Source organism: Dipodomys merriami, unplaced genomic scaffold (genome assembly GCF_024711535.1).
Source record: "Dipodomys merriami isolate MVZ:Mamm:240054 unplaced genomic scaffold, mDipMer1.0.p SCAF_12, whole genome shotgun sequence".
NCBI classification, from domain to species: domain Eukaryota; kingdom Metazoa; phylum Chordata; class Mammalia; order Rodentia; family Heteromyidae; genus Dipodomys; species Dipodomys merriami.
This window is the reverse complement of record NW_027202493.1, coordinates 18,799,815-18,815,773: the sequence shown is the minus strand read 5'-3', so window position 1 is coordinate 18,815,773 and position 15,959 is coordinate 18,799,815. Positions and strand designations below refer to the sequence as shown.

The following is a 15,959-nucleotide window of genomic DNA, read 5'->3' as shown; positions in this document are numbered from 1 at the left end:
GGAGTCTGGGGTCTTTCAGTAGAATAGTGCAAACCATAAAAGAGAAGACTTAGAAAAATGAAAACTGTCTTTTACATTAGAGTTCATGGAGAACTTCATGTAGGATAATTTTGGCAGTGGTTAATTTGATATCTAGATGGACAAGTATTGATGGAAGAGTGAGAGGTAAGGAACAGATGCAACAAGTTAATTCCATACTTTTAAGTTTATAGGAACAACAATAAATGCAAAGTATTTTGTTACTATTTTTTTTTTGCTTATGTGGTGCTGAGGAATCGAACCCAGGGCCTCATGCATGCAAGGCAAGCGCTCTACCACTGAGCCACCTTCCCAGCCCCTTTGTTACTATCTTGACAGTTAGCAAGCTTCTATTTTAGCAAGCAGAAATATTTTTTAAATTTCACATTCTACTACCACCATCTAATTTAAAAGGAAAAAAAAACAATGAATTGAAAAATGTAGGATATAACAATAAAGGACAATCCTTGGGAGCCGGGCGTTGGTGGCTCACGCCTGTAATCCTAGCTACTCAGGAGGCTGAGATCTGAGGATCGCGGTTCAAAGCCAGCCCGGGCAGGAGAGACCCTGAGACTCCTATCTCCAATAAACCACCAGAAAACCGGAAGTGGCGCTGTAGCTCAAGTGGTAGAGCGCTCGCCTTGAGTTGAAGAGCTGAGGGACAGCACCCAGGCCCAGAGTTCAAGCCCCATGACCGACAAAAAAAAAAAAAAGGACAATCCTTGGGAGAAGACAATTATTCTGACATATATTTAATATGAATGGACATGGACAACATTATCTGGTTTTCTCTGTTGTTGGGTTTTCTTTGGGCTGTTAGTAAGGCTTGAATTTACGGGCTTGAGCTTTTTGCTCAAGGCTAGCATTCTACAACTTGAGCGACAGTTCCACATTCCTGCTTTTTAGTAGTAAATTGGAAATAAGAGTCTCATGGACTGTCCTGCCTGACTTCACCCCAAAATCCTTAGATTCCAGCCTTTTAAGCAGAAAATATTACAGCCTGGCACCTTATCTGTATCTTTTCTTCTTGTTTGTTTGTTTGTCCTCACAGTTAATATTCTTACCACTTGAGGCACAGCTCCACTTCCAGCTTTTTTCCTTTTCTTTTTCCTTTTGTGTGTGTGTGTGTGTGTGTGTGTGTGTGTGTGTGTGTGTGTGTGTGTGGTTAGTTAGATAAGAGTCTCATGGACTTTCCTGCTGGGCTGATATCAAACCACAATTCTCAGATCTCAGCCACCTGAGCAGTTTTGATTACAGGTGTGAACCACCAATGCCTCTGCTCTTATCTGTTACTTACTTTACAACAGACACATAAAACCTCTTGATAATATGATACTACTCCACAAGTTTAGTGTTTAGGAATTTAGTATTTTGAGGACATTTGCTTTGATGAAATATGATATGAACAACAGAATCCAGTGTGGACATTTTTCTTGATGTAGAGATTTGAGTATGTTGAAATGTTGCTGTCAAGAAGAGAAAAAAGGCTAACGATGGGGGAGGAAACAAAAAAGTTATAATGCATAATTTATACCATAATATTACTGAAAAAGAAGTACAAGTGGGAAATGTACATGCAGTTATTTAATTCATTTATTTCTTGTGCTAGGTACTGAGAATACAGCAGAAAATGAAACAACATCTCTTCCCTAATGGTGTTTAGGTCCTGGTTAGAGAGAAGGGCTAAGGAAATATGTGTCATAGCAGATGATATTAACATTTGGTTTCAGCTCCAGTGGAGTGAAGAGGATAGGGAGTATCTGCAGAGAGCTACCATATTTATGAAAACTCCTAGAGGGGTCATTTGAACATCTGAGTAAACTACATGGAAATCTTGGAAAGAGCAATCTAGAAGATGGAGTGCTAAGTTCCTCCTGCTGAGAATATCCTTAGCATGTCTGAAGCTCCAAAAGGAAGCTTATGTGACTGGATTATTTTGAAAAGAGAAGTAGGTAGCTGGCCACACCACAAGCATTCTTGTAGGCCCTGGTAAGAACAATAGCTTTAGAATAAGGGAGGAAGTCATTGGACAGGTTTGAGGACAGGAGTGACATGTGGAATTAGATAAATGATAGGAGGAATGGTAGAAAGTCAGATGGGAGCAATTTAGGCAGAAGTAGAAGTAGTGAGAGAAATGTTTGCATTCTGGATATCATGTTTTATGCTTGTAGTAGGTATGTATTAAGAATAAGTCAAAGGGAACTGCATGTGAAATAAGGATACTGGATCTAACCAGCACCATCTTGGCCACATGGTGGATGATAAGGTATTGGGTTTAACTGGTACCATCTTGTCTTTACGGTAGAGGCAGAGAAGTTCCACCCCCAGGTAATCTGCATGCCTGAATTCCTAGAGGCAGGGGCAGGGAGTTGGATGATAGGCTACTGAACCTGTCAGTCCTATGCCTTGAACTCAAGAGACTCTCAAGTTTCCCATGACCCTGACCCCTGAGGCTGACCCTATTTAGACCTGGATGAGCTCAGGCACCATAGGCCATGCTTCCTGTCTGTCTTCTGTCCTGTGTCTCCTGCCTCCTGGCTCTCCTCCAGTCAACTGGCATCCCACTTCAGCTCTCCATTGGAGTTGATCTGTTATTGTTGATCTGTATGTTTTCCTGCTCTTTCTTTCCTCTCCTGCCCTCTTGGCTCAGTTTTCTGGCAGTGTTAAGTGTACTTGAGGGGCTATAGGTCTTTGTGATAGAAGTCCACCTGCAGTCACCAGCTTTCCAATAAAGACTCCCAATTCCACCTCCCAAAATGTGAGTTCTCTGTTTCTCACATCTGAGTTCCCTTACAACAGGTGCCTGTAGAGTGGGTCATGCCTATAATACTAGCTACTCAGGAGACTGAAATCTGAGGATCTCTGTTGAAAGCCAGCCCAGGCAAAATAGTCCAAGAGCCTTAATTACAATTAACCAGCAAAAAGCGGGTAGTGGAGATGTGGCACAAACAGTAGAATACTAGCCTTGAGAAGAAAAAGCCAAGCAAGAGCCTGAGGTCCTGAGTTCAAGCCTTAGTACTGGCACAGAAAGAGAAAAGAAGAAAACAGAAAAATAGAAGGAAAGAAGGGAAGACTTTTAGTCTGAGGACAATTAGAAAAATAGAATTGTTAGTTACTGAGATGGGGAAGACGGGAGAAGTGTGTTTTGTATTGAGACAGAAAATATACTTCATTTTTAGACTGCTCAAATAATATACCTATAAAATTGTCAAAGTAGTATGGCTACACTGAAAGTCTGAATTCATTTCGGCAATGAGCAAGGTTTGTAGAAAGGTAACAGATTTTAAATGAACAGCCAATCTTTGCAATTTCTTCATCTCGCCTGGAGATTTAAGAGGGGAAGATAATGTCAGCATCTTGGGCCTGTACCGTCTGGGGCCACTGGTTTGTTGAATTACATTTGTTTCTTTGTAGAAAATGTCACCTTTAGTCACTGTGGAGCCCACTTGCCTGGTCCCATTGTTTTGTCCCCACCCACATCCCTCCTTCCACATGCCCTTTCATTTCTCTTTTCTGAGAACAGTACCACCCATTCATCTAGAGTACAAGAACGCCGGGTGACTCAATATTATCATAATACAATGTTGTTTTTGTGCTGTTTTGGACAATTAAGCCTTTTTTTAAAATAAAAAGACTAGAGTTCAAGGACAAATCTGAAATGACATAAATTTAAGTCACTGCCTTATTTTATTTGTGCTGTGAACAACAAAAAAAATTAAGACTGGGTAGTTTATAAAAAAACTGAAATTTACCAGGCACAGTGGCTCATACTTAAATCCTCAGCTACTTGGAAGACTGAGATCAGGAGGATCATGCAGTTTGAGGCCAGCCTGATCAAAAAAAAAAAAAAAAAAAAAAAAATCATGCGTCTCCCTTCTCAACCAATAAAGAGCTATGGTTCGTACCTGCCATCCCACCTAAGCAGAAAACATAATGCAAGGTTTAACTGAAAGGAAACCACCACATGGTTCAGGCAAAAAAGAGTTTGTTAGGAAGAGAGCAAACTAGCTGCCAGTGGGGATTTGGGTTAAGTAAGGAGAAGGTGGAAAGGAGGTGTGGCCACAGCAGATACTGAGGTGACCTCTGAGTCTGAGAGGTAACCGCCCCCAGGTGTGTGGGTCACCTGGCAAAAACAGAAAAGGGCTGGGAGCTGCAAACATCAGGCCTGGAGTTCAGACTGCGTTCTGAAAAAATAAAAGAAGCAAGCAGACAAACAAAACATAAACGATAACCAAAAGAACTGAAATACATTTTCTTACAGTGTGGGAGGCACTCTGGTAGGGATATCCTCCTCCCCTGGCAGGACAAGAGAGGCCCGAGTCTTGATGAAGCCCCTTTTATATATAAAAGCCTTAAAATCGCAGGAGCAACCCTCATTACCTAGCCACATCTGAAAGGCCCCACCTCCACAATGGCAGCAGCTAAATTTTGGAGGGGGCACATGTAATCCATAGTGTCATCAATAATTCAGATGACACAAAGCTAGGATATTAGAGGAGCTCAAACAAAAGTTGAGCATAAACTTTTTAAAAAAGACATCTGAAGATGAAACCCTATATACTCCTAAAACAGAGGTGAGATGCTGAGTAGAAAACAAGAGAAGATATTCAAGATATGGCCAGGGCTAAAAGATCTCCTAGAAGAAAAATTAAATAAATATGTCAATGTTTAAGATATGAGTATAGGAGCCAGGCATGGTGGCTCATGCCTATAATCCTAGCTACTCATGAGGCTGAGACCTGAGGATGGTGGTTCAAAGCGGGCCCCAGCAAGAAAATCCATGAACCACCAGAAAACCCAAAGTGGCACTGTAGCTCAAAGTGGTAGAGCACCAGCCTTGAGCTGAAGACCTAAGGGACAGCACCCAGGCCCAGAGTTCAAGCTCCATGACCAAAAAAAAAGAGGCTGGGAAGGTGGCCTAGTGGTAGAGTGCTTGCCTTGCATGCTTGAAGCCCTAGGTTCAATTCCTCAGTACCACATACACAGAAAAAGCCAGAAGTGGCGCTGTGGCTCAAGTGGTAGAGCACTAGCCTAGAGTAAAAAGAAGCTCTGGGACAGTACCCAGGCCCTGAGTTCAAGCTCCAGAACTGGCAAAAAAAAAAAAGGTGCTGGGAAGGTGGCTCAGTGGTAGAGTGCTTGCCTTGCATGCACGAGGCCCTGGGTTCGATTCAGCACCACATAAACAGAAAAAAAAATGACCAGAGGAGTGGAAATACATATAGCTCAGAGGTAGGGGGTGTGTGTGTGTGTGTGTGTGTGTGTGTGTGTGTGTGTGTGTGTGTGTGTGTGTGTGTGTGTGTGTGTGTGTGTGTGTGTGTGTGTGTGTGTGTGTGTGTGTGTGTGTGTGTGTGTGTGTGTGTGTGTGTGTGTGTGTGTGTGTGTGTGTGTGTGTGTGTGTGTGTGTGTGTGTGTGTGTGTGTTCACAGAACTATTTATCTGATGTAAAGGAAAAGGGAAGCCAAGAATATTTAAGAGGTTAAAAATACTGGAAGGATTGTTTTTGTGGAAATCACCAAGATGTTTACATGAATTGTATCAGAGTGACACAGAACATGGAGGGAAGAGACAAGAATGATAGGTTCAAGCAATGGAGGAAGTGAGTACTTCTTCAAAAAGAAGTTTATAGCTACCACTACAGCAAAATGCTACCACTTTCCAGATCTAGTGGAGAATAATCTTTGTTACATTTTGAAAGTATGAAGGTGAAATGCATTCATTTGAAACCATATCTAGGAACTGGGGTTTTAATCTTTTCCTGAGCTAACATCTGACCATGCTGAGGAGTAGCAGCAAGTTGCCACAGCTCTCCATCAGCTATATGATTCTGAACATAAGCCACTGATATTCTTCAGCATACTATGCTCAGTATAATAATATCTTTATTAACATATGTTAATTGTAAACAAAGTGATTAAATTGTCATATTCTTAGTATGTACATAATATGCAATGATCAAATTCAACTCCTTATTCCCTTTTGATCCTTTCTCCCTATTTTGTTTTATAAATTCTAAAACCTTTATAAATAAATTATATATTTTATTTTGGGCACTATTGGGTTTGAACACAGGGCCTCACGTTTGCTAGGCGGGTACTCTACAACTTGAGCCACATCCAGCCCTTTTCTCTATCAGTTATTTCTTCAGGTAAGGTCTTGCAATTTTTTTTTTTTTTGCCTAGACTAACCTTGAACTCTGTATGATCCTCTTACCTTACTACAGTCCCTCACATAGCTAGGGTCATAGGACTATACTACCTCATCTAGCGTATTGATTGAGTTCTCACCAACTTTTTGTTGGGACTGGCTTCAACCAAAATCCTCTGATCTCTGCCTCCTGAACAGCTGGAATTGCAGACATGAACTAACATGCCCATCCTGCATTTTAATGAGTTTCAATATTCTATTTCATATATGCATGTAAAGTACTTCAATCATACTTGACTTTATTACCCTTTCTTCCCACCTTCCTTCTACTGGTTTCATTTTACATTCATGTAAAATTTTTAGGTTTGGCTTCTGCCTATGAGAACACATCTGATATTTATCTTTCTGAGTGTGGCTTATTTTGCATAATATGACCTCCAGTTCTATCCACTTTCCTAGTTGAATAATAGTACAAACACACACATTAGTGAGTGTTGCTGATGTAATATTAAGTAGGCCATATGAAACTGCTGATATTCACATACTTTTACCTCCAAAACCATTATTTTTTTAGGGTCCTTTGCAATGGTCTTTATTAATGTGATCTAGGTCCAAGTCAGAAGATGACTGCTCAGGCGACTGGAGGTTTCAGAGTGAGCAGAGAAATCCTGTGTGTGGCATTGTCCACGGAGGAGGCCTCAGCTTTCCAGGGTCGCCATCCAGTTGGCAAGGATACAAATTCTTCTTCTCCTTTTCCCCCTTCTCCTGCACTTCCTCCTCCTCTTCCTTCTTTTTTCTTGTTTTTTAAATTTGAGGGGTTTTAAATTTTTTTAAATTTCGTTTGGTGCCATGCTGGGGCTGGACGTCAGGAAACATTATTTTTTTATGTTCAGCCTCATATAACTTAACATGAATGCTTGGAGTTGGATTTATAAAGTATGTGTGTTACATCCTTTTTCACTAGTCACCTCCCTCACACCTGGCGTTCAGGTGTTCCTGCATGTGTATCTTTCATAGCACCTAGTCATGGAACCATGTATGAACAATTTAGAACAACTTAGAGATGCTTTGTAGTTAATAGTACTTTTACTATTTATTCATGTTATAATACTGTTGTCCACTACCACTGTGTGATCTTTTATACTCTTCACCTTTCTGAGAAACACCTGAGAAAAATACAAAGACATCAAATGAGGCCCAATATCAGCTTTTGGCTGATTGTGCTGAATTAGAGAAAACAGTTTGGCCAAACAGATTCAATGCTTCTGACAGGAATCTGGGTTCTCACTCACCTTAAAAATGTAAACTGTTCCCCAGGGGTCCAACCAGTTTCTAACATGAAAGGGTGTGAACTGAAGGGTAGGACAGGACCTGCACCACTGGTGACTTGGGGTGCAATTACTTTAAAAAAACCTCCAGGGCTGGAAGGTGGCTCAGTGGTAGAGGGCTTGCCTTGCATACATGAAGCCCTGGGTTCCTCAGCACCGCATAAGCAGAAAAAGCCAGAAGTGGCGCTGTGGCTCAAGTGGTAGAGCACTAGCCTTGAGCTGAAGAGTTGAGGGACAGTGCCCAGGCCCAGAGTTCAGGCCTCACAACTGACAAACAACAACAACAACAACAATAAAAAAAAAAAACCTCAATTCCTTATCTACTTCTGTACATCTCCTAAAGCTCCCCTTTCAGAAGGTTTTCTTCAGCATTTTCATAGCTGTCATGTTACAACAGTGTTTTTATTATTTATTTTTTAATGTGGTACTGAGGAATGCTAGGCAAGCACTATACTACTAAGCCACATTCCCTGACCAACACAGTGTTTTTAAAATTTGTTGGAGAGCTGCCAGTTTGGGAAGATGTGGACGAAGGCAGCAACTACTACTGCTTCCACTCTTATCATCCAGACTAGCTACAGTGAGCTTATTGCTGTGGCAGCCAGGTTTAATGAGAGAGACCAAGTCACACATATGACTTGCGCCTGTCAGCTACCTGTTAATTAGGTAAGTGGCTCCATGAGTGGGAAGAATCAGAGGGAAATTTCTCCAGAAAACATCTGATGGAAGGCCTCAAGCTTTTATGTTTTGAATGGGCCTTTCTAAGGAAAACAAAACAAAATTACCAGTGTAAAATGTGATACAATGCTGCCAAAGGGTCCTGAGCCAATAAAGGTGTTGAAGCTTAAGCTTCATAGCTCTGCCTTGCACCCTCGTCTGATACTGAAAAGGAAGAAATACCAATTTCATGTGTATGGCAGTTAGGGTACTGAGACACCGCTCAACTTACAAGTAAAACAACTGAACCATTTTCAATATCGAAGGAGAGTGTGGCTCATGCAAATGTAGAGTCCAGTTGATGGACAGGCTCTGTGCTTGACTGATGTAGCATCCTAACAATGTCATCAATGACCCAGTTCTAATCTTTCCACTGTGCTGTCCACAATATCTATTGCATTTTCGGCACCTCCCTTCAAGTTTATGGAGCGGATGCCAGTAACATCAGGGACTACCAACTTCCTGTTTCCAATCACAGACAACAGGGGGCAATTACCTCAATTATAGAGTAAAAGTCATAAGATTCAAACCATCTGAGTAAGATCAAACATCTGAGTAACTAAGGCCTGGGCCAAACACTGTGGTAAGAGGGACAGAGCACCTTGGGCCAGTTAGAGCCTACTCTGCCAGGAATAAGGATCACCAAAATCCTGTATCCATGGAACTGAGGTCCATGAACCATCCACCATATGTACTGTCAAACCAGAGGGTAGAATCCGGACTGATTAACTAATATCTTTTATGTTTTCAAGATAGTCATCTGACTCACGAATTATTTATTCACCATTATTCCAGCACCTACATTAACTACACAGTATTCACTAACAGACTAAATGAATTTATTGCAGACATATTAGAAACAACCTGTTGAAGCACTAATTACATTCAGTTTTGTAAAATGGAACTATGTAGGAAGTTAGGACAATTTAGAAATTATAGGGTTTGAGCTACAACTTCCAGGGCAGGAGATATAGCTTATAAAAGCCCTTACCATGAGCAAAGCCTGAGCACTGAAAAATCATCATGATCATCATCATCATCCATCATCATCATCATCAATAAGATAACTTGCTGGTGAGAATTATATGTCTTATCAAGGGAAGTGGAAATAAGTCAAAAGGAATGTTTCATGTGGCTCTTGAAGTTTCTAAAATGTAAGAGGTATGGTTGTCAAGTCAATTAGATTTCAAAAGATGGGCATCAGTGATTCAAGCCTGTAATCCTGGCTAAGGAGGCGGAGATCTGAGGATTGAAGTTTGAACCAGCTCAGGAAGGAAAATCTCTGAGACTCTTACCTCCAATAAACCAGCAAAAAGCCAGAAGTAGAGATATGTCTCCAGTGGTAGAGCATCCACCTGGAACAGAAAACTCCAAGCAAAAGAGTGAGAGTGAGTTTAAGCCCTACTACCATGGAAGGCGCATGTGCACACACAGACACACACAGACACACACAGACACACACTTCAAAATGTTTCTCAAAGAAATAGGAAGGTAAGTGCAACTGGATAATTAACACAACTTTTAACATTTATGGAAGGGACAGTTCAATGAGCCCTAAACTTAATTTGGTAACAGAATAAAGTATCAATGTCCCTCAAGCTAAGGTAATGATTTTTCTTAAACAAGTAACCTTAAACAAGTAACCTTTCTTTGATAAAGCTCCCAGAAGAAAGGAAGTATGGAATAATTCCATATGAACTCTGATATCTCCTGAAAAATGGAAAAATCTGTTATGAATCTCAAAATACATTTTCAATATACTAAACCTTTTTGTTAATTAGTTGATCAATTTCTTTCAGAGAGCAATTCTCTATATAGCCTGAGTTCATGTCAAAGTTACAATCCTGAGTGGTGAGATTAGACTTGAACCACCACACCCAGTTTCTCTAAATCATCAGGAAAAAAAACAAACAAACAAACAAAAAAAACCCTTCTATTAGTTTAGCAGATACTTCAGTTAAAATGCTTAAAACTAAAACATGATCTCCCTATTTCTTGACCTTCTCTTGTACAATATTTTGTACATCAAATATTTTACTAAATCCAGTTATACTTGTTCTGAGTAATGTGGCGTTATATGTGGTATATTTCATTTGGGGTGGAGTGATTACTCTGCAGTGATTTTTAATGAAGGCTCCACCTCAGGAACCTAAGAATGTTAGATAGGAGATTAGGAAGTTGATGGCTTGCCAAGCACTTCTGCTATTCTGATAAACAATTTCATTATGCTGACCTTTCATACGAAACAGGTTCCCCAAGTGTTAAACTTGATGCCTTTGTACAGTAGTTGAACCATCTTCTTCAAAGACATTTGTACATTTAAATATCATTTCCTAAGAATGCATCAATCTGCTTAAAAGCACAGTGAGGTTTTCTACAGCTACACATCTTGCTTTAACATTTTGTGTATTTCTAGTATTGAAAAGGAGAGAGGATTTGGGCTGGGAAGGTGGCTCAGTGGTAGAGCGCTTGCCTTGCATGCATGAGGCCCTGGGTTCAATTTCTCAGCACCACATAAGCAAAAAGAAAAAAGCTGAAGTGGCGCTGTGGCTCAAGTGGTAGAGCGCTAACCTTGAACTGAAGTGCTGAGGGACAGTGCCCAGGCCCAGAGTTCAGGCCCCACTACTGGACCAAAAAAAAAAAAAAAAAAAAAAAAGGAGAAAGGATTTAAAAATGTATATGTTGAGAGAAAAAAAGACATGGCAAAATGATATATTTTTAGGAGGCATATTTAAATTTTCACTTGTCTGAAGAGAAAGTCAACAACCTTTCGAAAGTTGTATATCTGATTAATACAAAGATTAGGTGTAAAATATTATTGACCTAACTTTTCTGCACTAAAAAACACAATTTTGCCAGACTACCTAGCCACCAATTAATATCCTTTCAAGAAGAAAATACATATTTTGGTGACAGATTTACATTTTCATAATACTACTTATTTTTAATTTTTATTGTTGTACAAAAGAGTTTCAGGTTGACATGTCAATTTATATGTACAATGTCACCCCTTCCATCTTTCTCTCCTGTTTATCCTAACCCCACTGATTCCCTCAGATTTCCTAGTTCCATTTTCACATACGTATATTCGCCCACCAGCATCATTACTCTTCCTATTTGTCCAACCCAACTTTAACTCTCACCTGGACTCAGGCAAGACAAGTTCATTTTGCAGTTCATTTTGTTTAACTGACAGTTAATTGTTCAAAAGGGCTACACCACAGAAGTTTACCCCTGTATCTACCATACATTAGCAAATTTGATTGCATGGATATATATATATATATATATATATATATATATATATATATATATATATATATATATGGCCTTATGTGTTTTATACATGTTTATATCTTAGATCCCACTACTATGTATCGATCTTAGTAGTATTTGAGGTAAATACTCCTCCAATCAAACTTCTGCTTGGTTTGGTAATAGCTACAAAAGGGAAATCCTTTACTTTTGACAGATTTAAACTTCAAAGTAATTCTGTTTATATATAAATTTTACTTTATTTATTCTTTTTGCCAGTCCTGGGGCTTGAACTTAGTGCCTCAGCACTGTCACTGAGATGTTTTTGCTCAAGGCTAGCAGTCTACCACTTGAGCCACAGCACCACTTGCATCTTTTTCTGGGGAATCCAGCCCAGGGCTTCATGCAGGCTAGACAAGCACTCTACCACTAAGCCACATTCCCAGCCCATAATTCTGTATATTCATCACAGAACATGTGTAATAGTCAACACTACACATTCCCGGGTCCTTACAATGGCTCTTAATGAAGTACAAAATCTGCTTTCCTCCTCTTACCTACCTGTTCTTCATCTATTTCTTTTTTTTTTTTTTTTTTTTTTTTGCTGGTCATATGGCCTGAACTCAGGGCCTGAGTGCTGTCCCTCAGCTCTTCAGCTCCAGGCTAGCACTCAACCACTTGAGCCACAGCGCCACTTCCAGCTTTTTCTGCTTATGTGGTGCTGAGGAATTGAACCCTGGGCCTCATGCATGCAAGGCAAGCACTCTATCATTGATCTACCTTCCCAGCCCCTCTTCATCTATTTCTTTTCCCTTTATTCCTGCTGCTTCAGCCACCTGTTTCTTTGCTATGGCTAGAAAGGCATGCTTTTACTTTAAAAAATTAACTAAAGTCCATATTTATTCACTTTTCCTTAGTTTCTGCCTAATGTCTTTCTTGATGGTTCTATAGAATGTTTTTACTTTCAAAGCCCTTAATTTTTGTTACTATATCAATAAATGAACTTAAAAGTCATGAAGTTACTGAACCTATAGTTTTTTATTTTTTTATTTTTTTATTTTTATTTTTTTTGCCAGTCATGGGGCCTGAACTCCGGGCCTGGGCGCTGTCCCTCAGCTCTTCAGCTCAAGGCTAGTGCTCTACCACTTGAGCCACAGCTCCACTTCTGGCTTTTTCTGCTTATGTGGTGCTGAGGAATCGAACCCAGGGCCTCATGCATGCAAGGCAAGCACTCTACCACTAAGCCACCTTCCCAGCCCCTGAACCTATAGTTTTAAAAGAGTAAATCAAGTTATAGCATTTCACTTATATATATATATATATATATATATATATATTTTTTTTTTTTTTTTTTTTGTCAGTCGTGGGGCTTGAACTCTGGGCCTGGGCACTGTCCCTCAGCTCTTCAGCTCAAGGCAAGCGCTCTACCACTTGAGCTACAGTGCCACTTCCGGTTTTCTGGTGGTTTTATTGGAGATAGGAGTCTCACGGTCTCTCCTGCCCGGGCTGGCTTTGAACCGAGATCCTCAGATCTTAGCCTCCTGAGTAGTTAGGATTACAGGCGTGAGCCACCAGCGCCCGGCTCACTTATATAATTTTATATCCAGGCTTATGCAAAAGGTTGAGAGGTAATCACCTGCCAAATTTTAAAATTCGTATTTAAAATTATTAAATTATTATTCTAACCTGTATATAAAAAAACATAAAATAATATGTATTAATAAGGTGCCATTATGCTTTCATTCTATGCTTTGATAAATTTCCGTAATATGTAATGCTTTGGTTAGGTTAAACATCTCTATGTCCTCAAACACTTTCCATTTGTGTATTTAAAAAAAAAAAACTTTCAAGATCCTCCCTTTTTCTGGCTTTTTTCTTTTTTGCCAGTCCTGGAGCTTGAACTCTGGGCCTGAACATTGTTCTTACCACTTTGAGCCACAGCTCCATTTCTGTGCTTTTTGGTGATTAATTGGAAATAAGAGTCTCATGGTCTTTCCTGCCTTGGTTGACACTGAACCACAATCCCTAGATCTCAGCTTCCTAAATAGCTGGTCTTATAGGAGTGAGCCACCAGCGCCTGGATTACAATCATATTCTCACTTTGCTCCAGGGCTCCTTCTAACCTTGAATGTGTTTGTGGGCATCCACAGGCTTTCTCATCTCCTTCTGGTCAAATTTACCCTTTTCAGTTATGTCTATACTGCTCAAAGTATTTAAAACTGTGACTCTCACAGTCATATTACATATATAACATATGTATTATATATATATATATATATATATATATCTGTATATGTGGAAACAACTAGGAAAGTTGAAGGATGGGTTTGGTTGGGTAGATGGGAAGAAAATGTTAGAATGCTAGAAGTAGGGGTGATTTCAGTCAGGATGCATTATGCTAATAAATTGATGTGTTGAAACCCCTTTACAACTAGTTAAAGATAATTAAAAATATCTCAACAATTAATAATATGGGACTGGGAAGTTGGCTCAATGGTAGAGCACTTGCCTTGCATGCCTGAGGCCCTGGGTTCGATTCCTCAGCACCATATAAGCAAAAAGAAAAAATAAGCCGGAAGTGGCGCTGTGGCTCAAGTGATAGAGCGCTATCCTTGAGCTGAAGAGCTGAGGAACAGTGCTCAGGCCCAGAGTTCAGGCCCCACAACCGGACCAAAAAAAAAAAAGAATAATATATTCTCTCCCTTCTCTACCTTCTACATTCTCAATCCCCTTTGCCCTGATTTCTAGCAGATATTACCTTCTAATATGTAATTGCTTATTGCCCATTTCTCATCTTTCAAGCCTTACAAAAGAGGAATTTTTGTCATTTTTACCCCGATTATTCTCTCTCTTCGGAAGAAAAGATTAGCACTTTGTAGATTCACAGTATTTTCATAATTAAGATTTTTTTGAGATGGACTCTCACTATATTCTCCAGGCTGGCCCTGAACTTGAGTTCAAAAGAATCTTCCTGCTTCTTCCTTCTCCATACCTGAAACTATAGACATGCATCAGAAACTTTTCCTCTATCCCAGATAATGACTATTTTTATGATCTGCTTGCTTGCCGTTAAAGCAGGAACCCCGGTGTATGTTCAAAAGTCAAACTTCATCCTCAAAAAATACCTTAACAACAAGAACAAAAAAAACCCTCCAAATGTAGGGGAAGGGAAACTCACAACAAAGTCTCATTTCTCAACCTTAGACATAGATTGTTTTAAGAAAGTAATACAAATGGGCAAAAGTGTAATTTCAGAACTGGGTGGGGGGAGGGCAAGGAAGATTTTTATGATTGTTGAGTTTCTGTTTGGGCTTTTTGTTTTCCTTTTTTTTGGGTCTGGTCGTGGGGCCTGCACTCTGGGCCTGGGCGCTATCCCTCAGCTCTTCAGCTCAAGGCTAGCGCTCTACCACTTGAGCCACAGCGCCACTTCCGGCTTTTTTCTTTTTGCTTATGTGATGTTGAGGAATCGAACCCAGGGCCTCAGGCATGCAAGGCAAGCGCTCTACCACTGAGCCACCTTCCCAGCCCTTGTTTGTTTTTTTGTTTGTTTGTTGGAGGTTTTTTTAACTATATTTTTTTTGTCTTTTCTTTTATGACAGGGGGGGATCGAACACAGGCCGTAGCCCTTCCATAGGCAAGCGCTTTGCCAAGGGCTACATCCCAGCCTGGCGCATGTTGTTAACTCTATCTCTTTCTGCGTCCTGGGCCGGGCGCTGCCCCTGAGCTTTCCCACCTGGGGCTAGGCGCTCTCCCGCCTGGGCCACAGCGCCACTTCCGGTTTCCTGGAGGTTTCTTGGAGATCGGAGTCTCCCGGCCTTTGCTGCCGGGGCTGGCTTTGAACCGCGATCCTCGGAGCTCAGCCTCCTGAGTGGCTGGGATGACAGGCGGGAGCCGCCGGCTTGCTTCGTTTGTTAAGTTCCCAATGCCTGAACCCCAAGACAGGCTTTCCCGCCGGAGGAACCACTCACCGCGGCACCACTCACCCGGCAGGGCTGGGCCGGCCCCACGGCGCGTCCATCTCCAGCTCGTCCTGCTGCGCGGCCGGGCGAACGCCGGCGCCCGGGCCCGCGGAGGCGGCTCGGAGCCGGCAGCGTCTCCCGGATCCCCGACACCCGCTGTCCTCACGCCAGGGGACCCGCCCCCAACCCCACCGCTGGCCGCCTCTCACCCGGGGGAGTATCCGACTCTTCCGGATGGCTTTCCTCAGAGGGCGAAGTGGGGTCCGTGTCGAGACCCTGTGGGCTTGGGGCGTCGAGAGGCCCCCCCTCTTCCCGCTCGCCGGGCTGGCTCCGGGCGGTTTGAGGACCCCGCCCCCTGGTCCCGCCCCGCCCCGTGCCCCGCCCCGTGCCCCGCCCCGGCGTGCCCCGAGGCCACGCCCCAGGGCCAGAACTGGGCAAAGGTTCAGCAGCCCACCCTCTGGGGCGGGGCTGAGGCTGGATCCAACCACTGCCAGCGCGGCGTGGGGGGAGGCGGCCCCGCGATGCCAACCGCGATCCC

At 41.8% G+C, this 15,959-nt stretch overlaps 1 long non-coding RNA gene across 1 annotated transcript; it reads right to left on the bottom strand.

The window, feature by feature from the left end:
* Positions 1 to 5,994: 5,994 nt before the first annotated feature.
* Positions 5,995 to 15,742, bottom strand: LOC138823232 (uncharacterized). The gene is made up of 3 exons (XR_011370764.1): positions 15,631 to 15,742; positions 9,199 to 9,354; positions 5,995 to 7,328 (listed from the first exon to the last, which is right to left on the bottom strand). It is a non-coding gene; the product is annotated as an uncharacterized lncRNA (long non-coding RNA).
* Positions 15,743 to 15,959: the final 217 nt, after the last annotated feature.